The 25615-nt window shown below is 44.5% G+C and overlaps 1 protein-coding gene and 1 pseudogene across 11 annotated transcripts in view; one reads left to right on the top strand and one right to left on the bottom strand.

Annotated features, from left to right (window-relative positions):
• Nucleotides 1-25615, bottom strand: part of LPP (LIM domain containing preferred translocation partner in lipoma) — a 728299-nt gene that overhangs the window by 701640 nt on the left and 1044 nt on the right. The window lies entirely within an intron of this gene.
• On the top strand, nucleotides 18268-18752 carry LOC145539609 (large ribosomal subunit protein eL28 pseudogene; annotated as a pseudogene).

Here is a 25615-nt window from a genome sequence, read left to right as displayed (position 1 = left end):
CTCAGTGGCACTCAACACGATTCTCCTTCATTTCTAACACGGCTGTGCTGTGTGTGTCTCTGCACCTAGAAATAAAATTAGTTGGGAAATCAAACCAACATATTCTTATTGTCCCAGGCATTGCCAGAGGCCATTCTGACTTCCTCCTAAAAGCAGACCCAATGAACACTGTGGCTTCACAAGTTACTTCTGAGTAAGGCGTAGATGCCGGGCAAAGGAAAAGATGCTGTTCTGTCCAGCAGACCCAAGGCAGGAGGCTAAGTGGACAAGGATAAAGAGGAAGAAAGCCTCACGTGAGGGAACAAGGAAGATGAGGTAAGCAGGGCCAAGAAGAGCTGGTCCCCTCTTCAGCCAGAAGTTACGATCTTGGAGAAAGAGAAGAGGCCGCAGAGAGGCTGTGCTCAGGTCCTGCTCAAGGCTGGCTTCCCAGCAGCATGAGAAATGGGGTTCCAGGAAACGCGAAGGAACGGTGCTGGCAGGAGACACTCAGACCCACTCACAAGGGCTTTAAATGGAAACATGAGAGCAACGGAGGAATTTGGAAGTACAGAGCATGCACTGGGCAAACAAGTGTGTCCCAGCTATGGACACCACAGAAGGGCAAGCACTCAGGAATCACAGGGGAAGCCAGGGGAGATAGACCAGTCTGGCCAGCCCTCTGAGCCTCCAGGGGCCCTGGGATCCAGGCAGGAAGTGAGTTGCAAAGGTGGGATAGGAGCCTGGGAGGAGATTCACAGGGTCCCCCGGGGGGGCTGCCTGGAAGAGGTTCACAGATGAGCCAGATAGAGGTCATGCAAGAGGAGGCTGCTGTGGAAGAGTCTGCACAGGCTTCGAGGATGGCAAATTCAAAAGCCCTGGGGGTGAGCAAGCTGCTAAGATTAACAGGGAATGTGGAGGACTGTGGCTCTGTAGAGCCTCAATGCCCTCAATATCTTATTTTCCTTCCGGGGGGCCAAATATGTCCGCATGTCTGCAGGACCACTGATCTGCAGCCCTGATGAGCTCTCCATCACCCTGCTGCCAGGACACCTCCTCCATGTCTCGTACACACACCCTCACGGCGCTGCTCCACCCGCCGCCCCAATCTGGTTTGCATGTCTGTTTCCTGTGTTGACCACAACCTTGCAGATGGCTGAAAGGTACCTTATTCAACTTCTCTGCCCTGTCCTGGGAATGTCAGACAGTGGACACAGAGTTGACAAATGTCCCCTGCTCCACACACACACACACACACACACACACACACACACAAAATGTAAACTAAGTCTGCATGTGGTGTGCTTAGTCATTCAGTCACGTCCAACTCTTTGCAACCCCACGGACTGTAGCCTGCCACACTCCTGTTCATGAGATTTTTCAGGCAAGAATACTGGAGTGGGCTGCCATTTCCCTCTCCGGGATTGATTCCTGACCCAGGGATTGAATCCATGCCTCCTCTGTCTCCTGCATTGCAGGTGGATTCTTCACCCCCTGAGCCATCAAGGACCTGCTTCAAATTATAGCTCAGATAAGTCAAGTGACTTGCACAAGATCACACAGCTAGTAAGTGGCTGGGACTAGAACTCAGCCCTCCTAATTCTAAGTCACATGTTTGTTCCCCCAATTCCCACTGTCTCTCAATTGTAGCGCTCAGTAAGTCACCTATGCATGAGAGGGTGGGGGCCACGTCCTACCCAGTTTAACAATGATTGCAACAGGTCTACCGGTCAAGGAGTGAGGGCCAGGTACAATCTCGGCACTCTACCTGCTGTCCTAGGAGGTGTTACTATTCTCGTTTTCAGATGAGAACATGAAAAAGCCATTTACTCAAGGTCAAACTTCCTGAGACCCACGCTTTCAGACTACCATGCTATAATGCCACCTTGGGTTCAAGTGCAATTCCTAGTGCAGAGCTGTAGTCAAAAATGTGGATTAACTGAATAAGAAAATGTAGGATGGAGACAGCTATATGAAAGGCCCTCAAAAATAAATTTGTGACCAAATCAGGCAAAGCTGGTGAAGTCTGTCATCATCCTGTAGTAGAACTAAAAATAGTAATGTTCCCGGACCTAAAAATAATATTATTCTGGTGACAGTATGGAAATGACTTTGAGCCAGGATTCCTGGTTTTGACTCCAACTTCACTCCTGATATCTGTGTGACTCTAGACAAGTCCTTTCCACCTATCTCTGTGCGTCCTCTCCCCATCTATAAACACTCAACAGACCAGCCATGGGACTAGGTCAGGGGTTCTCATCAGCATTGGCACACCCATGAGCTTTTGGGAAGTACAAACTCACGATCAACTACATCAGAAGCTCTGGGATGGGGTCCAGCAAACCCTTCAGGCTGACTCTAGTGTCCCTTCAAGTCTGAGAACCACTAGATTAGATGACCTCTCTGATTCTTCCAGCCCTAACCACTCTGAGAACCTTAAGCATCCTCAGCTCAGCATCATCAAGGTCCTCCCAATTGTGCCATTCTAATTTGGATCCGACACGAACTTCAGTCAGCTGGCTCTGTCACCTGGCCGTGTCTGACACCTCCTCCTGTGATTAATACAGAGGGCCCCAAGAAACAGACAGTTCACTGCACTTCTTCCCATTTGCCACCTCAGCGGCATGCACTATATGAAGAAAATAAGAGTAGAGACATTACCAAGGAAGCCCAACCATGATCACCGTGGACTACTGGCACTACCTTTCAAAACACTGGGAAGAGGACTGATCCCTGAGGAAATCAGTAAGGGACTGCCATAGACCCTGGTGCCTTTCTCAGCCCAGCAATATCTCTTTACTACCAAGCCAGCTGAAGGAATTAGAGAGCATTTGCTTTGACACAGGCAGACGAAACAAAACATTTCTTGCTTGGTTCTTCTGTGTCAAAAGGAAAATCAATCCCAGATCAACCTTACAAGAATGAAAACATATTCCAAAGAATACTCTACTCTCTGTGCAGACTATCAACAAATGGACTATTCACCACTTCATTCCTGTAAGTAGTGCCTGAAAGTCTACTGTGGAATGAATGAACGAACAAATAGCAGGCACTTTCTCAGCTAATACTGAGGAGATATAGAGATTAGAGGGTTAAATTCCTACCCTAAAGGAATTAAGTTGGAGTAGTATGAATGATGTCAAACCCATCCATCCATGCATTCAACAGCAGTATGCCTGTCAGATTCTAGATAAGAATGAATGTCTAAAGAAGTTAGACTCCTAAATAAGATAGGGACACAGATAACTACAGTAGAAGGTGAAAAGTGCTCAGTGCCCTGCACTCAGTCCAGATAAAGGGCCATGGAGACCATAAGAGGAAGGGATTATTTCCTGCTTAGGACCAAGGGTGGAAATCAAGGCCTGTTTCATGGAGGAAGTGCTGGCCCTGAAGATAAATTTGGATTCAAATAGGCGATGATGGTAGAGAACAGCAACCCAGACTGAGAAAATGCTGTGACAAAGCAAGAATGAGGGAAGGCAATGGAGGTCAGTTTCTAAAAGTCAGTTGGTTACCATTCAACACAACCAAAAATGGCAAGATAAAAAGGATATATGTGGAGATGGGAAAAAGATCAGTGGCTGCCAGATTTGGGGGTGAGAGGCAGGTATGAATAGGCAGACAACAGGATTTTTAAAGCAGTAAAATACTCTGTGTGATATAACACTGGACACATGTCACTATGCTGCTGCTGCTGCTAAGTCGCTTCAGTCGTGTCCGACTCTTGTCTAAACCCACAGAATATACCACACTGAGAGTAAACCCTAATGTGAACTATGGACTCTGGGTGATACTGATATACCAATGTGGGTTCACTAACTGCAACAAATATACCACTCCGGTAGGAGATGTTGACAGTGGGGGAGGCTTTGCCTGTGTGGGGGACAGGGGACATGTGAGAAATCTCTGGACCTCCCTCTCAGCTTTTCTGTGAGTCTAAAACTACTCTTAACAACTCTAAAATTTTAAAAAATCTTTTAAGGCTATCAAAAGGTTGATTTCTCCAGGACTCTGCCACTGCCTTTACCCTCAGCTTTTCCACTGAGCGTCCCCGCTGGAGGTGGCCTCCCTCCATCTCTCCTGACACTGAGTACGATGCCGGACACCTCCTCCTCACCTTCTCCAGCTTCCTGCCTCCCAAGCCGTCTCAGCTACCACATCCTTGTCTTCCTCCTGGGTACCAGTGCCTGCCGCAGGCTTCACTGTACTTACTATGCCATGTAGTTACACTACTGTTTTCTGTAATTTATAAAACACATACTGCCCACGAGTTTGTATTTTTAATTCCTGTAAGAGGTTCTGGGATCCAATTTGTGTGAAAGTCAGACTGCAACATAATGTAGTATTGTATGATAAAAGCCTCCAAGAATAAAAACAGACAGTATATCCCGCTTATCAGAAACTCAAACACTGGTTCCATTTCTGAGTATCGCAGACTTCCTTATGAATGACTGGTTTTTGTTTCCATCAATTTGTCCCCGCCTTCTTGAAATTAGTTCTAAGGATAAAGTTTTCTAATTTTCAAGGCTTCTTTTTTTTTTTTGAAATATTTATTGAGAACCTACGATGTTTCAGGCTATGCTAAAAGTTAACATCTTCGCTTACTTAACTTTCATAAGGTAAATGGTGGTACTTTGTAAGTATCAAGTACTGTTTGAGGTATCGACCACTGAACCCACTTTACAGATAAGAACAATTGAGGCATATGGTGGAAGAGCCTGGATCCAAACCCAGATCTTCCAGAGTCCCTAACTGTTGCTCACTTATCCATTCAACAAAAGGGACAAAATTGGAGTATTTCCACAATCCTTTTTTTGACCCTCACTAGGCTTCCAGCTTCACCTAGGATCATCACTCCCCATTCTGGGGCCTCAGTTTCTTCCCTGGAAACAAACAGACTGTATTATGGTGATATTTAAGCCTTACTTTACCAGAGCCTATTCAAATAGAAAAAGTAGGGAAGGGCAAGAAAGTCGGTCCCATCCTGTACCATTTCAACCACAGCTGCTCCAGTTTATTGGTTCAGCATTACATGTTGTAATAGGCTTTTGTGCAAAGAATTCCTCCTTAGCTATTTAAAAAAAAGTTGTAAAGCCACTCTAGGGTAGCGAGATATCAACTAAGTGTAATATGGTACCCTGAGGTGTATCCTGCAAAAAAGAAAAAAGACATTAATGGAAAAACTGGTGAAATCTAAATAGAGTCCAGTTTCGTTAATAGTCATATACCAACGTCCGTTTCTTAGTTTTGACAAATGTACTAGGCTAATGTGGTAGCACAGTGATAAGAATCTGCTTGCCAATGCAGGAGACATAGGAAACATGGGTTCGATCCCTGGATGGGGAAGATCCCCTGGAGGAGAGCACGGCAACCCACTCCAGTATTCGTGCCTGGAGAATCCCATGGACAGAGGAGCCTGGCAGGCTAAAGTCCATAGGGTCTCAAAGAGTTGGACATGACTGAGCACACACACACTATGCTAATGTAAGATGTCAAAATGAGAGAAACTGAGAGAAGGATAGATGGAAATTCTCTGTACAATTTTTACAACTATTCTATAAAGCTAAAACTATTCCAAAATGAAGTTTATTTAAAAATACCAAAAAAAAAAAAAAAAACAGAAAACAAAAAACCTCATTCACCTGTAACATCTTCTCCAAATCACAATTTTCTGACTTTGTAACACATATAACAGCAGATAATATTTAATGGTTACTTGGCATGTGTCAGGCTCTGTTCTAAGGGTTTCACGTAGTTCATCTAATCCTTACAACTAGAAGACAGGTAATTTTCTTCTCCTCATTCTGAGGATGAGGTAACAAAAGTAAAAGGCTAAAGACACCGGGTAATAGGTCAAGTTAGTAACGGTGGAGCCAGGATGCAGCCTAGCTCCAAAACCCATGCTCTCAAATGTTACATAGATGAAAGCTTTTAAAATGCTTCTGCATTTTTCAGGTAGGCCTATATAACGGGGGAAATCCAAACCACTAATCACAAAGACCAAGAGATGAAAACTGTGTTTAATACAAAGAAGAAGTCAAAGGATTCACAAGGTAAATTCCTAACTTTGGAAAGTCTTTCCTGGAGCAGAACCAAACTTGACTGCCATTTCCAATGGCAACTTCACATGTTCAATGACATCACTGGGTCTATGCAGTGTCCTGTGTGCCCAGACACGTCAACCTTAATAGTATGCACCACCAGCCAATGTTATGGCCTCTGGTGTGCCACTTGCCAAGCTGCCTGCTGACATTTTCATCCCTAAAGTGTCTGTCCAGGTAGGTGGTGAAATGAAACATGCAGGCTGCCTTTTCAAGGTCTGCAAAACAAGCTTCAGCTTTCCAAGTGATTAGTTTTCCTAGATGCTTAAGAATTCATGCTGAGAACCTAACAGTGCACTCCCCAATTCTAGAAGGCAAAAATCCTTCCTCTGCAATGAATAATGTTCCTCACTGGCTGTGGTTTTCCCCAGGTGTCAAGAAGTCAAAAAGCTTCTCAGTGCCATTGTGGGCTCCCCCAGGGCAAGACTTGGTCTCATTCATTGAAGAATATTTATCCAATAAAGAAATGGTTCTGAAGAACAGTCTCCTGGAAGGATCTGCAGCTGGCCAGGATCGCCATTCGCCGATCTGCCCCACCATGGTAGCCATCTGTCTTTAGAAAGTTCCAGAGCAGACACCCTTCATGGGCAGAGCCAAAAGGGAAAAAGAAGACAGGGAGTTATCCGGCTGGGCAATAGGAGAGAAGCATTTACAGTAGGAAGTGTGTTGGCAAAGAATAGATAAGCCTGAATGGCAGAGGAGGAGGAAATATGACTAAAAAGTAACAGGCAATATAAGGAAAATGAGTCCAGTAGGAGGCTGCACGTAGGAGAACCACACCTCCCATGTGTGGACAGGGAACTCTGCCCACTGCCCATATCCTCACATCGCCAGGCTTGAAGATACATGTCTCATCTAACAGCCCAGACTGACTCCTGTGAATGTTGACTTACCAAATGCTAACACTCAGAATGTTTAGTTGAAAGGCCTGGAAGAAGAGACCTAGACTACCTGAGCATTTCACAGATGGGTAAACTGAGGCTCAGAATGGGGAAAACTCATGCCCAGAAACAGAACCCTGAGCTCCCATTCCTGTGTCTATGCTGCCTTCCATACAGACATGGTTAACAAGGTAGGTACTGAAGGAACCCAGCCTGGGGGCAAATCTCCCCTGTATGGAGGACCAGATCTGTAGATTACCCTCCATTCCATCCAGCAGGTTCCATCTGCTGGTTGCTCCTGAAGAGGAGAAAATTGGTAGCACTATATTCAGTGAAGAAAAGCACTTGTCAGGAAGAACATAAAGGGTACTTGCCTCAGAAGGAGAGGATGATACAGATGGATGAGAATGAGAAATGCAGACAAGGTGACTCATCAGAAGGGATGCTAAGGAGAAAGGAAAGGTGGAGAAAGTGGGATGCGATGAAGCAAATGGAAACTGGACCTGCCAGATGGAGGGGACCGAGACTCACTCTTCACAGGACAAAGGTTCTGCCCCAGACACGGCGTCAGGATGCCTCACAGAAGGGACCCCTCCTGCAGACGGGCAGTTGCTCAACTGAAACAAAGCCTAAAGCAGACCATTCTGCACCACAAAGGCTGCCGCCTCTTACCTCTCCAGATTTAGGTTATTTAACAAAACTGGTCTAAGTTGGATCCATGTGCTGGGATGTCGTGATCAAATCAGCTGTGTCAGAATTTCACGGTTCTGTTTCTGAAGACTCTTTGGCAATCCTCTGGGCTTCTCCGCTGATACTTGTGTCTCTCTCACAAGTCCAGCTCTCTACCAGGAAAAGTCTGCTCTGAATTTCACACCTTCAACCCCACTAAAAGTCTGAAATCACCCACTTTCCCTGTACATCTTTCTTACAAATTAGAACTTCCAACCCTGTATGGGTTACCAGGGTGTCTGCCTGCTCGGCTGAGACGTCAAGAGACAGGATCCAGGGGTCACAGTGGTTTTTCCCAAAGCACACTGAAAAACTAAGACCAAGAAACATTCTGAGAGGGCAAAAAAGGTTGGTGACACAGAGAGTCTAGGATCTAAAACTTTGAGAACCTCTTGGAAGGTTACAAATGCACATTAGTTTCCTAAAGACTCAGAAAAGTCCCACAGTAAAGATACCCATTTAATTTTGCTTAACTTGTCTGGACTTTTCCAAACTTTCTGAGCTACAGGATCCTTCCTCACAGAACACTAAGGGACCTCAGTGCTTCTACAGCAGCATCTTATCCAATATTTCCACCACCGCTCCTCTCAAACTAGACTACGCGTCTTCCTTAACAGCAAGGACCTTGTCCAAATCATTATGGTATCTCTGACACCCTGCAGAGTGGCTTACAAGCTGTAGGCCAAAAAATGTGTGCTAAATGAATGTACAAAATCCCATCATCTCATTTCTAAGATGAGAACATAAAACCAAATATGTCAACATGACCTCCTCCATATCTTCCCAAGTGTTCAAAAGAATGTCTTACACAGAGAATGTGCTCAACAATTCTTGAAGAATGGAATGGAACAGAAAAATTTCTCAGCTGTGCCCCCAAGCCAGAAATTCCCATAACACAATAGACTCCTACCTCTTTCCCTCCTCCTTCACCCAAGTTGGGTGTCAAGCAGGTGAAAATGAAGGTGACAAGTCAGAAGAAGGAAGCCATGGGAAAACCAAAGGCCCTTTGGGGTGAGAGCTAGGGAAATGGTGTTTGCAAACTGATGGGGATAAACAAGACCTGTCTGTATCTAATTTAGACTTAATAAGATAGTTTGCTGAATGTTAATTAAATACTCAGTGGTTGTTACCAACTGTGGTGATTAACTTAATTTTGAATTAAATAAGCAATAAATGCTTAACTGAAGTTCTATTAAATTTTACCAAGTGAGGAATATGAGGCTCTTAATTGACTTTGAACAAGATAGTTATGGCAAGTTAGTTGAGTTTTTATTACCTGATGATAACCGCCTTATTAAAACTAAAGTGACTATTCTATTCAATAGAGAAATAAGTCACCTCTTCTCATTTACCAGAAACATGTCCAGAAAGGTTCACAGTTGGTCTCAACAGCTTAGATGGGGTAAGTTTATCTTCTAGTCCTATTTTAAAAACAAGTTTATTCATTTAAGAGTGCATCTAAATATAAGGGGTAAAGAGCTGTAGGAAGGAGTTACATATGAGACTGAAGAACTGGGTGACCATATTTTCTCAACCAAAAACCAGGACTCTGCTTTCTCAATGTAGATACAGTTTGCAGGTGTTGTCTAAATATCACAATTCTGCAATTTCCAGGATGCTTCCACAGCTTAAAAGGCTACCAATACAAAACATATGAAATTACAATACTGTTCAAATAAATGGTTGGTTCTGCTATTGAACAAGCTGAATGACTTCAGTAATTTTTTTTCTAGATCTCAGCCACCACCTACATTACATGAGGAGGTTGGAGTGGAGGCTACTGACTTTATTCACTAATGTTTTTTCTCTGTGGTAGGCATAGCCCCTGGAAGAGTGCCTGTCAAATAGTAGGCGCTCAAGTTTAGGTAACTCAAGACACTAAACATTTTTAGCCCTTTCGTATGGAGCTTCTCCAGGCTAGATCATTTTTAAGTATTCAGTTCAGTTCAGTCACTCAGTTGTGTCTGACTCTTTGCAACCTCATGAATCGCTGCACGCCAGGCCTCCCTGTCCATCACCAACACCCGCAGTCTACCCAAACCCATGTCCATCGAGTCGGTGATGCCATCCAGCCATCTCATCCCTGTTGTCCCCTTCTCCTCCTGCCCCTAATCCTTCCCAGAATTAGGGTCTTTTCCAAAGAGTCAACTCTTCGCATGAGGTGGCCAAAGTATTGGAGTTTCAGCTTCAACATCAGTCCTTCCAATGAACACACAGGACTGATGTCCTTTAGGATGGACTGGTTGGATCTTCTTGCAATCCAAGGGACTCTCAAGAGTCTTCTCCAACACCACAGTTCAAAAGCATCAATTCTTCAGCACTCAGCTTTCTTCATCATCCAACTCTCACATCCATACATGACTAATGGAAAAACCATAGCCTTGACTAGACGGACTTTTGTTGGCAAAGTAATGTCTCTGCTTTTAAATATGCTATCTAGGTTGGTCATAACTTTCCTTCCAAGGAGTAAGCGTCTTTTAATTTCATGGCTGCAATCACCATCAGCAGTGATTTTGGAGCCCAAAAAAACAAAGTCTGACACTCTTTCCACTGTTTCCCCATCTATTTCCCATGAAGTGATGGGACCAGATGCCATGATCTTAGTTTTCTGAACATTGAGCTTTAAGCCAACATTTTCACTCTCCTCTTTCACTTTCATCAAGAGGCTCTTTAGTTCTTCTTCGCTTTCTGCCATAAGGGTGATGTCATCTGCATATCTGAGGTTATTGGTATTTCTCCCAGCAATCTTGATTCCAGCTTGTGTTTCCTTCAGCCCAGCGTTTCTCATGATGTACTCTGCATAGAAGTTAAATAAGCAGGGTGACAATATACAGCCTTGACATACTCCTTTTCCTATTTGGAACCAGTCTGTTGTTCCATGTCTAGTTCTAACTGTTGCTTCCTGATCTTCATACAGGCTTCTCAAGAGACAGGTCAGATGGTCTGGTATTCCCATCTCTTTCAGAATTTTCCACAGTTTATTGTGATCCACACAGTCAAAGGCTTTGGCATAGTCAATAAAGCAGAAACTCTCCTGCTTTTTCGATGATCCATCGGATGTTGACAATTTGATCTCTGGTTCCTCTGCCTTTTCTAAAACGAGCTTGAACATCTGGAAGTTCACGGTTCACGTATTGCTGAAGCCTGGCTTGGAGAATTTTGAGCATTACTTTACTAGCATGTGAGATGAGTGCAATTGTGCAGTAGTTCGAGCATTCTTTGGCATTGCCTTTCTTTGGGATTGGAATGAAAATTGAACTTTTCCAGTCCTGTGGCCACTGCTGAGTTTTCCAGATTTGCTGGCATATCAAGTGCAGCACTTTCACAGCCTCATCTTTTAGGATTTAAAATAGCTCAACTGGAATTCCATCACCTCCACTAGCTTTGTTCGTAGTGATGCTTTCTAAGGCCCACTTGACTTCACATTCCAGGATGTCTGGCTCTAGGTGAGTGATCACACCATCGTGATTATCTGGGTCATGAAGATCTTTTTTGCACAGCTCTTCTGTATATTCTTGCCACCTCTTCTTAATATCTTCTGCTTCTGTTAGGTCCATACCATTTCTGTCCTTTATTGAGCCCATCTTTGCATGAAATGTTCCCTTGGTATCTCTAATTTTCTTGAAGAGATCTCTAGTCTTTCCCAATCTGTTGTTTTCCTCTATTGCTTTGCATTGATAGCTGAGGAAGGCTTTCTTGTCTTTCCTTGCTATTCTTTGGAACTCTGCATTCAGATGGTAATATCTTTCCTTTTCTCCTTTGCTTTTCACTTCTCTTCTTTTCACAGCTATTTGTCAGGCCTCCTCAGACAGCCATTTTGCTTTTTTGCATTTCTTTTCCATGGGGATGGTCTTGATCCCTGTCTCCTGTACAATGTCACGAACCTCCGTCCACAGTTCATCAGGCAATCTGTCTATCAGATCTAGTCCCTTAAATCTATTTGTCACTTCCACTGTATAATCATAAGGGATTTGATTTAGGTCATACCTGAATGGTCTAGTGGTTTTCCCTACTTTCTTCAATTTAAGTCTGAATTTGGCAATAAGGAGTTCATGATCTGATTTGACAAGTCACACAAGAGGACATATAAACTCTAAACCACTTCTTGGGAAATTATTCTCAGTAACTGAAGGAATACAATCTGCAACAATAACAAAATATGATTTCTTATTAATTTAGCACACAAATGCAAGTTATAAAATTAAATTCTAGGGAAGACACTAAGAAACCAGTTGATTCATCCACTGCTAATGACTTTAAATTAGTTCAGTCTTTCTAGAGGTTGAATGGCAAGTTGTATGAAAAGTAATAAAATTATTCAGTAGTTGTGCCTATAATTCTTTTTTGAAAGAACTTAAAAGTTCTTTAGCCAGCTGATAAACATGTATTTAAGGTCTACTTGCTATGGGTCATACTCTATGGGGAAATAAAAGAGAAAGATCTTGGCTGTCTTATCATCTGGTGGGGAACAGAGAGCAGAGGACGGAGTGTTTTTCAGCAGACCACATGGCAGGTTTTAGTGCCTTCCGACACTGACCACAGAATCCCTTCCACAGTCACATTACATGGAAGGAACTATTATTCCCTTTCACAGATAAGCACTTGGAGGTTCAGAAAGGCTAAGTAACCAGTATAAGATTATATGACAAGAGGCAGTGCCATAATTTGAATCCAAACCTGTCTGACTCCCCAGCCACACTTGCATTTTCTCCTACATCCCTGAGGAGATAAGATACATAGTCACATAACCACATAATACAGGAGACAAGATAGTAACCAGTTTAAGGGAAAGTGGAAGTGCCAAAGAAATCACTGTCTTCAAGAAAAAATTTAGAAGCAAAAGTTATCCACTGATGTTTACACTGCATGTTTTAACTTACTGAATTGTATTATTTTAAAATTTGAAAACTATCCTGATGCCCACATATCACTTATATATCACTTACATACTGCTGTTTAGTTGCTAGGTTGTGTCCAATTCTTTTGCATCCCCACAGACTACAGCCCACCAGGCTCCTCTGTCCTGCATGGAATTCTCCAGGAAAGAATACTGCAGTAGCTTGTCATTTCCTTCTCCAGGGGATCTTCCCTACCCAGGGATCAAACCCACAGCTCCTGCATTGTAGATGGATTTTTTACTGCTGAGCCACCACGGTAGCCCAGTGCCCACACAGGTAATGTTAATTCGACAAATCTGGAGTTATATAAAAGATAAATACAAAGACCAGGCCAAAGGAAGGAAGAGCATTTCTTAGAATAATATTAAGTGGAAGGAAACATTGTACACATACAGAGAAGTAGACAGGCCCTTTCATGGGGTCAAGACCAGAGTTATAGGTCCCTAAGAGATCTGACAGAGGTATTCAGGTAAGAATTTGGTGAGGGGTTTTTTTGGTGCTTTTTTTTTTCCTTAATGAATTTGAATAAATGTGTTCTAAATGAGTTCTTTCTCACTGTCTTTTGATAACAAATTAATGTTTAGGGGAGCTCAATTAGATTTTTATTGCTACTAAAGATATTCTTAGAATTCAAGTTGTCATTTATTACTTCATTTATATTATTTATTCACATGTTCATTCAACAAACATTTATTAAATCCTTACCACATATCAGGATCCACAACAGATTTAAGGATATCAATAGGAATAAAAGCTAGCATCTGTCCCAGGGATCTGCACAGGCTGGGGACAGGAGGAATCTGAAATTGTGCAAACAGAAAACTAAAGCTGAAGTCAAGATTTAATATACAGCTAGTTTTGGTCCTGAGCAAGTCATTTAATTAAGAACTCTCACATTCTTGATCAGTAAAACTTGAACAATAATAGTAACTACTTACAGGACTATGGTAAGGATTTACCCGTAATTTGTAGGAAAACACATCATAACCTGTAAAGCACTCAGGTGGTTCAGTGGTAAAGTATTCGCCTGCCAATGCAAAAGACTCAAGTTCAATTCCTGGGTCAGGAAGATCCCTGGAGAAGGAAATGGCAACCCACTCTAGTATTCTTGCCTGGGAAATTTCATGGACAGAGGAGCCTGGTGGGCTACAGTCCATTGGGTCACAAAAGAGTTGGACATGACTTATTGACTCAACAACAGCAACTATAAAAATGATAACTGGCATCATTAACTGTATGGTGGATTTCATTTTGATCAAGATCATGCAGGCTGGCTTAGGCCACTTCCCCAGGCCTGGGGAGTATTAACCTACTGGCACCCAAATGGTTATTCCCTTGCGACTCTGCATGAACTATGGCCCACCATTCTTAGTGCCTAATCACCTTATTTTTTTTTTTAATGCTCACCGTAATATGTCTAGTTAATATATAGGATTACAATTTTTTTTCTTGTGGTAAGAACTTTTAAGATTTACTATCTTAGCACTTTTTATTCAATTAATTTATTTATTTAATTTGTGGTTGCACTGAGTCTTCACTGTTGCTCAAGACTTTCTCTAGTTGTGGCAAGAGGAGGTTACTCCTCTCTGCAGTGCACGGCTTCTCATTGCGGTGTCTTTTCTTGCTGCAGAGCACAGGCTTCAGGCACACAGGCTTCCATAGTTGTGGCTCACAGCCTTTATAGCTCGGGTTCGGTAGTTGCAGCGCACGGGCTTAGTTGCTCCGCGGCTTGTGAAAGCTTCCAGGACCGAGGATCAAATCCGCGTCCTCTGCATTTAGCAGGTGAATTCTTATCCTTTGTACCACCAGTGAAGTTCCTAATCATGCATTTTTAACTGTCTCTGCCTTTTGTCCAATTTGACTAAAATGATCCTGAGGAGACAAATGGACAGAGGTAAGTCAGGTAAGATTGTTAAGTATCTTTTACATGAAGGGAAGAAAGGAAAGGAGGGAAGCTGGGAAGAAGGAAGGGCTTCAAAAAGAGTCAGAGCTAACACATCTCAAAGGGACTTCCCTGGTGGCTCAGGCAGTAAAGAATTTGCCTGCAATGCGGGAGACCCATGTTTAAACTCTGGCAACCCACTCCAGTATTCTTACCTGGAAAATCCCATGGACAGAGGAGCCTGGAAGGCTACAGTCCATGGGGTCACAAAGAGTCGGACACAACTGAGTGACTAACACTAACTAACTAAAGATATTCTGCATCAAGTCTTCAACCAGTGCCTGATTTCCACTGTAACATCCCAATCAGTCACTGCTTGAGTATCACCAGTGATCAAAGAGTCAGTAACTCTAGAAGGAGCCAATTTCTTTCAAAATTAAGAGGTTCCAGGACTTCCCTGGTGGTCCAGTGGCAAAGGCTCCAAGCTCCCCAGTGCAGGGGGCCTAGATATGATCCCTGGTCAGGAAACTAGATCCCACATGCCACAATTAGGAGTTCACATACCACAACTAAGACTGGTTCAGCCAAATAAATAAACATTAAAAAAAAAAAGATTTCATAGAATTCTTAAAAGATAAAAAGTGACAGAGATTCTCCTCTTGACAAATGGTGATCTCAGCCGCTAAGCATATGTCACCCTTCTAAAGACACTGGGCAGGGGATGGATTACTTAGGGGGTTATGATGGAACCAGAGCTGTGGACTCTTTATGTGTTACCTGCTCAGGACCTGGGGTTCCTCTTGTTTAAGTGAGGAGATTGGGTGACCTCTATTTCCACCTGTGAACTGTCCCTCATATCCACTGTCTCAACTCCTTTTCAACTTGTATCTTGGGACTAGACCATGGCCACACATCTCATCATCTCCACTACCACCCCTTTTGAAAGTGAAAGTGAAAGTGTTAGTCACTCAGTCAAGTCTGACTCTTTGTGACCCCCTGGACTGTAGCCCACCAAGGCTTCTCTGTCCATGGGATTCTCCCAGCAAGAATACAGAGTGGGTTGCCATTTCCTCCTCTGGGGGTTATTCCTGACCAAGGGATCGAACCCGGGTCTTCTGCACTGCAGGCAGATTCTTTACCGTCTGAGCTACCAAGGAAGTCCCCTTTAACCATCCATAACCCATCACTTTCCTAAAACACAGACCTAATTACCTCCTTTCCCTAGGTGATGCTCCTTTCATAGCACAGTCTTAAGTCCTCAGTCAGCAATCAAGACCTTTCTCAACCTAAGCCCATCCCTGCACTCTCATCTCCATGGCCTTTCTACTCTGCAGTCCATCCCCAATGAATCTAATTTCCAAGGTGCCATGCGCTTTGGTTTCCCAGGTGGCACTAGTGGTAAAGAACCAGCCTGCCAATGCAGGAGACATAAGAGACGTGAGTTCAATCCTTGGGTCAGGAAGATCCCCAGGAGGAGGGCATGACAACCCACTTCAGTATTCTTGCCTGGAGAATCTCATGAACAGAGGAACCTGGTGGGCTACAGTCCATGGGGTCGCAGAGTCAGACACCACTGAAGCAACTTAGCACACAGTACAGCACATGCACTTTCTCACCTACTCATGTTATTTCTCTTGCTCAATGATCCTCTCCTCCTCTATCTAGACAAATCCCCATTCATCCTTGAAGGCTCCATCAAATAACACTCTTTTTATCTGTGAAGTTTCCCTGGAGTCCCTAGAGTTAGTCACCGCTCAATTAGAGCCACCAGATATTTTCTGCAGATACTTTTATGTCCTCTCTTGACTTCTGGAGACGGGGATGGCACAGCATTCATGTTCCCAGCCCCTAAACCCAGACTAGAGTTTCACACATTCATTCACAGGTACACCTGGCATCCGGTGCAGAATGAATGAACACACAAATGCATCAAAACAATGGACAGAGGGATCTTGAGGGTCCCATTCAGCTGTCATTACTGGCACCCTCCTAGTCTCCAAGGGAAATGACTGCAGCCAAGCAGAGAAATCCAGTTTGGAAACAACCAGAATACAGGAAAACTGACCTGACTTTCACCTCGTTCTAAGAAGAGCTCTCCCATCCTCCAGATCACTGCACAGTTTGCATTTCCCATGAGTCAGGGCACACCCTGCCCTTGGGGTAGCAACTCCCTCCTCCAGTTCCTGAAAATGACTGGTTTTCATACCAAACAAGACAGAAGCTCTAGGTGCCAACTGTTTTTCATGTTTTTGTTTTCTTCCCAGGAAATTAAACAAGAAGCATTTTCTCTGGAAATTCATTAGAAGAATAAGTATAGGTTACTTTGGTGACCTCTGGCACAGGACTTGGTACCGCACTAGGCTTTCACAGTTACAGCTACAGATCTTCATGAAGATAGGCTACTGGATGGAAAATAATAGATTAAAAAACCCAGCTAAAGTACATACATGGGGAATTCTCTGGAGATCCCATGGTTAGGACTTCAAGCTTCCACTGCAGGGCCTCTGGGTTCGATTCATGATCGGGGAACTAAGATCCTTGGAGTGGCATGGCCAAAAATAAACAATAAATAAAATACACACATGGACAGGGATTCCATCTTATTTCTTAACTATAAGTAGCCAGAGCAATTTTAGCTGCCCCATGGAATCTTGGACTAAGCCTTTCTGTCCCTTCATGTTTAATCCAAGGCCCAGCCCTTCCAACAAGCTGCTGCAGACCTTCCAGAGCCCTGCAATAGTCCTCCATTCATACCACTCTCCTGGCAGTGCCTGATATTCTAAACAGGTATTAACACATTTTTATCAACCTTAATAAACTCTAACTGCCTACAAGCTAGACTTTCCCTTCAAATATCCTCAAATTTAACCTTTATAAAACTAGTTCACTGAACAAACATTTCTTGAACACATAGCATCTCTTCTGACAAAAACATTTCCTGGCGTTTTACTTTAGGCCTACCCTTATACATACTACTTATACAACGCCACTCAGTACTAACAAGTAGGGTAACCTTCAATCAGAACACCTCTGAGAGTGAAATACTCTTACTACTACACCAGGATACAGGCATACCAGGGATGTCCTGGGAAAACCAGAAAGTATGGTCCCTCTACCTCTGAAGCAAGCACTGTTGCTACAGTCTTTTTTACAGACAGGAAACTGAGACTGACATAAAGGGCAGGATTCCCTTAGAGTTCAAAAAGTGGTCTCCTTGGTGGTCCAGTGGCTAAGAGTCACCATCCCCAATTCGGGGTACCTGGGTTAGATCCCTGGTCAGGGAACTAGATCCCGCATGCTGCAAGTAAGAGTTTGCATGTCAAAACTAAAGATTCCACATGCTGTGATGAAGATCAAAGATCCTACCTGCTGAAACTAAGAACCAGTGCAGCCAAATAAATATGTTAAAACAAACAAACAATAAAACAGCCTCCTAAAAATGCCAAGGAACTGGCAGTACACATGCCCACAACCATCTCCGAATGGGGCAGGTACCTCTCCCTCCTGGAGCTCTCTGCACCATGGCGACAGAGCTGCTGGTTGATGGCCTGAGTGACTAAGGAATGCTGACCGTGGGTATGTCTGGAAAACTGCCCACAGTGGGGATGGAAGGAGGCCAAAGCACACTTCTGGATTCAGGTGAACCTGAGTGAAACAACCCTGCCCTGTCGTGCCCCTCTTGCTTACCTGCCCCATGAGAGGTTCCCACACAAGTTTCTGAGGAGGGCCTGGCACGGCCCCTCAACACCAGCCTTCCCTGTGAACTACAGGGGTCTTTGATGAGAAGACGGACAAAAGCAATGACTGCAGGAGGGGCAGAGCACAAACACTGCGCAAACCAAACCCAAGAGAGGCCCGCCCCCGGCGGGGCCTCAGTCTCTGTCTCCGCAACAAGAAGAGCGGCCGCACATATGCAATGGCTGTCAGGAGGTTGGTCATGTTCCAGCTTCTCCCTCGAGAGGAACAAGTAGACGCACAGCGCCAAACCCAGGAACCTACAGGCCCGCAACTGCTACCGTGGTAACGGACTCTTTCACCAAAAGACTGTGGATGTGAAGCCGGCAGCAGACGGCCAAGGGGTCGCGGCGGTGATGAAGCAAGATGGGCCTGGGAAAGCAGGCCACCTATGTATGCAACACCATCCATAGGGTCATCCTCAGCAGCATCTGGGACGTGATCCGAAAGAACAAGTACCGCCCAGATTTGCAGAGAGACCGCCATCCCACGCTGCCAGAAGTCTGTGATGGTGAAGACAAAGTGGACCTGCCCCACTAAGAGCTCCTAAATGATCCCCTTTCACAAACCAACAGATATCAGCTCATGATACTCGTGCGTGCTCAGTTGTGGCTTTGTGATCCTTTGGACTGTAGCCCACCAGGCTCCTCTGTCCACGGGATTTCCCAAGCAAGAATACTGCAGCCGGTTGCCATTTCCTTCTCCAGGGGATCTTCCCGATCCAGGAATCCAACTGGAGTCTCCTGATCTCCTGCATTGCAGGAGGGTTCTTTACCTGATGAGCCATCAGGAAAGCCTCTGATTTTTCTCAAATTAAAAAAATTAAATAAAAACAAATTTAAAAACCGAGAGAGACTGAGATGGTCACAATGAAGAAGAAACACTGGACAACCATCACTGGTGACAAACCATCTCTCTGTGTAGCCTGGAAGTGCCTGTGAATGTCTGTGGCACTCACCCCACTTTGCAACCTGACATTTGTCAACAGTGGTACCCTGCTGACGAGATGTCTAAAAATGAGTAAGTCAGTACACCAAATCGCCTGTCACTTCCCCAGGGAGCACCCTCCATTAAGTAGCACAGCTAAGACTTGAACTTGCAGCCTCCCGAGTCTAAACCCCATAGTCTGCTCTAGGAGGACAAGGTGCCATTTCTGTGGGCTAGACACTTTACTGGGCACGAAAAATTAGCCACATGTATCAAGAATCCACCTACCAATGCAGGAGACAGAAGAGACTTGGGCTCGATCCCTGGGTTAGGAAGATCCCCTGGAGTATAAAATGGTAACCCACTCCAGAATTCTTGCCTGAAAAATTCCATGGACAGAGGAGCCTGGTACAGTCAAGGGGATCACAAAGAGTTGTACACGACTGAGTGACTGACCACGCACCCACTTCAGAGTCACATTACACATTAATGTAATGTGACTGTTTAGCATTGGGGTAGATCATATGATCTATAATGAAAGGTAACTGAGGCTCAGGGATGTTCTGGAACTTGCTGAAGATCACAGGGCTAATGGGTGGCTAAACACAGGTCTTGGTTTTCTTACTCCCAAAACCAAGTTGGTGATGGTACTGCTGAAATGATAGTATCTGAAGCCTAGACCCTCAGACCTCTCTGGGGCCTCCAACCGGATTCTCAGTTGCCTTCCAAAGGCAGCAACTGTTACTAATTAGCACATTATGAAATAATAACAGTTTCTCACCTGAGCATAGGGCTTGCTCAGGACTTTCACATCAATTATCTCCTGCTCACCAGCAAAAGTGAAGTAAGGAGCAGGACAAGAGCTGTAGCTGGGAATCTGATTCTCACACTACCACTTAAGCATCCCAGCAGAGGTTCTTCACCACTGAACTTTCGCCCACGCTCTGGGAGACAAGATTGATCCTGCCAACCCATCTCTTGGATGGCAATTGGGAGCCAAGTAATAAAAAGAACCATAAAACACATTCACCATATAAAAAGTGCTCCGAAGGCTGTGAAATGCTAATGGGTTCTATGAGATGGGTTGTGATGGGCAGATTTAAGACAGAAAGAAAAAAAGAGCAGGATCTACCTTGTAAGGGATCTAATACTGGCAGCCTGAAAACCTTCAGGCAAGCTAAAGTAAGTAGAAATAGAAAAGGAATGCGAGTGGGGACAGTCACAGACAAGGAAACTTGAAGTTATCATGGAGTCAGACGCTTGGTTCTTGCAAACAAGTGACAGGCATAAATGGCAGAAAAAGAAATAAATCCCCAAACCACAAGGACACTGAAACTGAACTCTGAGTCACTTTGTTTTCTAAGGGCAAAGAACAAAGTTCAAGCCCAGTAACAAGGATCTCCAAGTTATATTCCCTCCCAAATTCTCACAAGCAAAGCCCCTGGGGCTGGGAGCAGGGTGGGGGTGGAATGGAGAAGGAATGTGTCCAGCCAGGCTCAGCAAAAAGAGATTCAAAAACACCCTTGAAAGAAAGAAGACAGGAAAGAGAGTAAGGCCACGCCCAGCTCCAGCTCAGCTGACAAGGGTGTGACTGAGCACTTCCGTCCTTTCCCTGGGGCCTCAGTTTCCTCACTTGCAAAAGGAGGAATAGGGTCCCTCTGGCCATCAAGACCCCAGTCTTCACTTCTAAGGCATTAGCTGTGTGCCAACCTGCCACTTCTGCTGCCTACAAGCTTTGGTGTCCATAACACAGTTGTTTCAGTCAAGGCTGATAAGCTGGCAAATAATTAGAAGAATAAGAATAGGAACTAAGCTGCCTGATAAGAGTCTAACAGCAAACAACTTTTTCCCTCTCTGCTGACCTGATGCAGGCCCGGCATTTCCCGACCGGGAACATTTCAGCAGCCTCCTACCGGGAACATTTCAGCAGCCTCCTAAGTGGTGTCCCCATCTATGGCCCTGACCTGCTGTGACTCTGCCACCAGGGTTCTCTGAAACACAGATCTAACAACACCCTCCTTTGCTCAAAGAGTAACAAAAGCCCTCCTGATCCCCACCCACCACCACCACCACTAGCATCATCTTTAGCTCATCATTCTGGCCCTTTTACCCTCTACTCCTCCCTGGCTGGGGCAGCATCAGCACAGAAGTGAAAAGTCTGCTGGCCCAGGGAAACCCTCGATTATGATCCCACTGAGGCCCAGTTAAAGTGAGTACTGAGTGGAAATCTCAGGAAGAACCCTGACGGTGGTGATTTTGTGAAATAAAATTCGTATTTTATGGCGAGAGAAATGCAAACGTAGAAATTCTTCTCTGCCCTTTGGCCTTCCCTCTCCCCCAATGTGCACCGTGCTTCTGCATTGTGCCTCAACCAGACCTCCCCCATTGGCAGGAGTATCTGCTCAACCATAAAGAGCAACATTCTCCTAGCACCAAAAAGACAACTCCTTACAAGATAACATTCCTTCTTGATCTGGTACGGTTTCACATGACCCACCAGGATGATGCTTAGATCTGGATTAACTGTCGATAATACATCATGTGACGTACAGCCCTCTGTCTTAAAAAACTTAGAAGACTGAGCCTTGATTTCTAATTGGAGAAGGAAATGGCAAACCACTCCAATATTGTTGCCTGGAGAATTCCATAGACAGAGGATTTCTAAAGGGTGAATCAGTTCTCAGAACTTTCTGAGATGCTCTTTCAAGTTATAATCATCAAATTTGGCTCAAATAAAATTTTCCAATCCTTTCTTAGATCGACTGATTAATTTTTCAACCACAATTTGCACTTTTCCTTCTGTGGAAAAAGAAAAAAGTGGTGAAGAGGCTGTAGATCAGGCAAAGGTTCAAAACTCAGCCATTTCACTTAGTGGTTGTGTAACCTTACTTACGGCTTCTCTAGTGGCTCACTGGTAAAGAATCAGCCTGCTAATGCAAGAGACGCAAAAAAAAGCGAGTTCAATCCAGGGTTGAACTCTCCAGGTTGAACTTCTCCAGGGTTGGGAAGATCCCCTAGAGAAAGAAATGGCAACTCACTTCAGTATTCTTGCCTGGGAAATCCCATGGACAGAGGAGCCTGGTGGTCTACAGTCCATGGGGTCGCAAGAGTCAGACACAACTTAGCAACTAAACAACAAGTCTTATTTGACCACACTCATTTACTCATCTGCAAAATGAGATTGATAATCATAAAACCTACTTTGATGAATCGGTATGAGAATTATGTAAGTACACAGTAAGTAGGCAAAAATTTTAAATATTATTATTAAAAAAGAAAGATCAAAAAACACATGTTTTCTAGCCTCAATTCTGTGGTTTACCAGTTTCCAAGCATGAATCCCATTAACCCATGGCCGGCCACCTACCCTATTTGTAGAGTCAGGAGAGGTGACGTCCTCATCAATTTATCAGTGTCCTTTCCTATTCCTATGACTTGCCTTAAGAAGCCACCACCATTTTCCTCCACACATCTAAGCCATCTACAACAGACTCCCACATCACACTTCCGTTTCTTCTTCCCTTCTCCACCTCTACTTCACACACACCTTTAAGACCGTGAATTTCAACCCAGATAGGAGCTTTGTGCATGCACCACAACTTTGCCTTCCCTTTCCTCACCTCTTCCAACTCACTTCTTCCAGCTGGATGCAGCCTTCCAATGCTGAATTCCAAGAAAAGTCCCCACCCATTGATGCACAAGCTCAGCTAGGACTCCTAAATACTGCCCTGGTCAAAGTCTCAGCTCCACTCAGTGGTAGTAGTAAAAGTCGCTCAGTCGTGACTCTGTACGATCCCATGGACTGTAGCCTGCCAGGCTTCTCTGTCCACAGAATTCTCCAGGCAAGAATACTGGAGTGGTGTGCCATTCCCTTCTCCAGGGGATCTTCCTGACCCAAGGATTGAACCCGGGTCTCCTGCATTACAGGCAGATTCTTTACCATCTGAGCCACCAGGAAGCCCACCAACTCCACTCAACCAGTTACTAAATGTGTTACTCTTCTTCCTGTGGTTACCATCCCAATACCTAATCCTATAGATGCTTCCAGAGCCCTTACCTGGCCTTGTTTTCATGCGAATCTCTAGAGAACCCTTTAATGGCCCCTACCACCCACAAGATAAATTTATATCTGCTTACCAAAAAATGAAAGTCCTCCCATTTCTCCATTTCCCACCACTCCGTTCCTGCTGGCCACTCAAACTCAGGCCTTCTTCCCTACATCTGTTGACATACACCTAACAGGTTCATCTCTATCTGTCTTTTTTCCACTTAGGCAACTCCTATTTGGCCCTAAAGGCTCTCTTTAGGCACCACTCCTTCTGGTAGCTTCCCTGAGGTTGAACCACTTCAGTGCAACCGAAACATACCCCTAGAACAGCACCAAACACTCACTCACACACACACACACACAGGTGCTCCCCCAGAACAGGGACCATGTCCTCCTAATCTTTGTATTCCTATGGCCAGCCAGTTCCTGCTTCACAGCAGGTAGGCTCCAGAACCCATGTGCCTCAACCATTGCTCCTCTCCTTTCGGTGTAAAAATAGCAGCATGCTCCATCCTCTGTTTTTATTATGTTACTGGGCATCTTCTATCCCCCTGCCCATTTTCTATTTAATGCATTAAATCTCTAGGCTAACAGAGCCTCCCAGTCATTGTGAGTTACACTCTGCCCTTGGTCAAAACCCCCCAAAATAGTTCTGAAATTAAATTCAATCTGATTCTTCCTATTCCCAATTAACCCATGCTAGTTCCACCACAGGGTAGTCACATGTTAACACCCAGAGTCAAAGTTCTGGGCTGTTATTTTGAGTTCATTTCTAATTAACTGGATGACCTTAGGCAAGAGATAAAATTGAGATGACAGAGTCACCAGGCCCAATTCTCAGGGGATTTTTTGAGATTCAAATGGAATATTTGATGGGAAACTTTTATAAAGTGCAAAGCACTGTACATTCATAAAGGGTATGATTAACAAATGTTATCAGCTCTAAGCTATCAATGGTAAGATACACTGTTATCAACTTAGGACGAAGATCTGCTCAACTATGACACATCTGTGATTATAAGACAACCCAATGTCACTGATATAAAATGTGAAAAAGTGTACTTTTTCTGATGAAATACAAGTTACCTGTCTCAATAAAATAAAGAATCTGCCATAACATTTTCACATTTGCCAACGGCATGTAGTAATCAGTAATATATGTGGAGTAAATGAGCAAACACTCACTGATAATTCTTAGGCCAGATTATTGCCTCTCACTGGAATGGAAGGCAGAGGATTAACCAGTGCCAGGTCCTCCCCTCTTGCTCATGTCCCAGCCTGCTCAACACCCTCAGATGATGACTTCAAGTCATATCCATGCCTGGCATTTTTAAGGACCTCCATAATGAAGCCTCCTCTCCCATCAACCACTCTCTGGAACTGACTATTCACTGGAATATGTCCCTCCAAGAAGGGTCCTACTCTGTCAGTCCCAATCATAGTAACCAGCTCAACAGCAGTTTCTCCTGCCAATCCTCAAAGCCAGGTCCAGGCCCACCCACTGTGTAGGAGGAGCATGACCCTGCGTGGCTGCCTGACCGAAGGGCTCCAGGTTTGCACCCTCACTATTCAGACAGCTAACCGCAACTATTTATCTCTTACCTAGAATCTATACTCTAGGTTCTAAAGCCTGGGTGCTGAGGTTGGAAGACTGCCTTGCAACCTTTGGACTGACCCTGGTGCAGACAAAGACCCTGAAGGAAGAAGGCTGGTCATGGGATACAGAGAAACCTACTGAGAGTTCTGGCCTTCCACCAGCTACCAAAATTTACTGTAGACTTTGGAACTGGCACTCACCTTCTCTGGGCCTTTATTTATGTTTCCCTATCTGTAACAGCAAGGAGGGTGAGGAAGGAGGCGAGGGGAGTTGGAGGGAAGAGAGTGTTAGCTGCTTTTTCTCTTTCCACTTAAAGGTTTTCTTAAAATGCTCTTGTGTTCAAAGAGGTAGGCCATTAATTCAGTAACACCTTAGTGAGAATGAGGATTATTGGGAAGCAAGCAATTTAGAAAGGGGGGTAGGAGACAGAAAGATAGAGGGGCTTGGATACAAAGTGAAATGAGTCTGGTACTAGAAAAGAAGCTCAAAGGTGAACCTACATTTTTGCGTTTTGTGTTCAGGGTGAGCAGGCAGTGGATCACTGAGAAGGGAAGGGAAGCCAGAAACATCCTTTAGCTCCCCCAGCACCCTAAAGTCCCAAAGACACCCCTCTGTCCAAGTGCACTCAAGCACAGTTCCACTGATTATCCCATCTTATGTGCCCACGCTGCCCCACCCCGTGCCCCCAGCACAATAACAGTTACAGCTTCATCTCCACTCTCCACACTTGAGTCTTCTCTGCCACTGCAGTTCCCTCCGGCACATACCCTCGTTCCTTGTCCCTAGTCACTGACTTCAGAAACACACCCCCCCCCCCGCCCCCATCCTTCAAAAGACTCCG

This window comes from Giraffa tippelskirchi, chromosome 2 (assembly GCF_054371585.1).
Source record: "Giraffa tippelskirchi isolate mGirTip1 chromosome 2, T2T-mGirTip1v1.2.pri, whole genome shotgun sequence".
NCBI classification, from domain to species: Eukaryota; Metazoa; Chordata; class Mammalia; order Artiodactyla; family Giraffidae; genus Giraffa; species Giraffa tippelskirchi.
The sequence above is the reverse complement of the archived record's forward strand: the minus strand, read 5'-3'. Positions and strand labels throughout refer to the sequence as shown.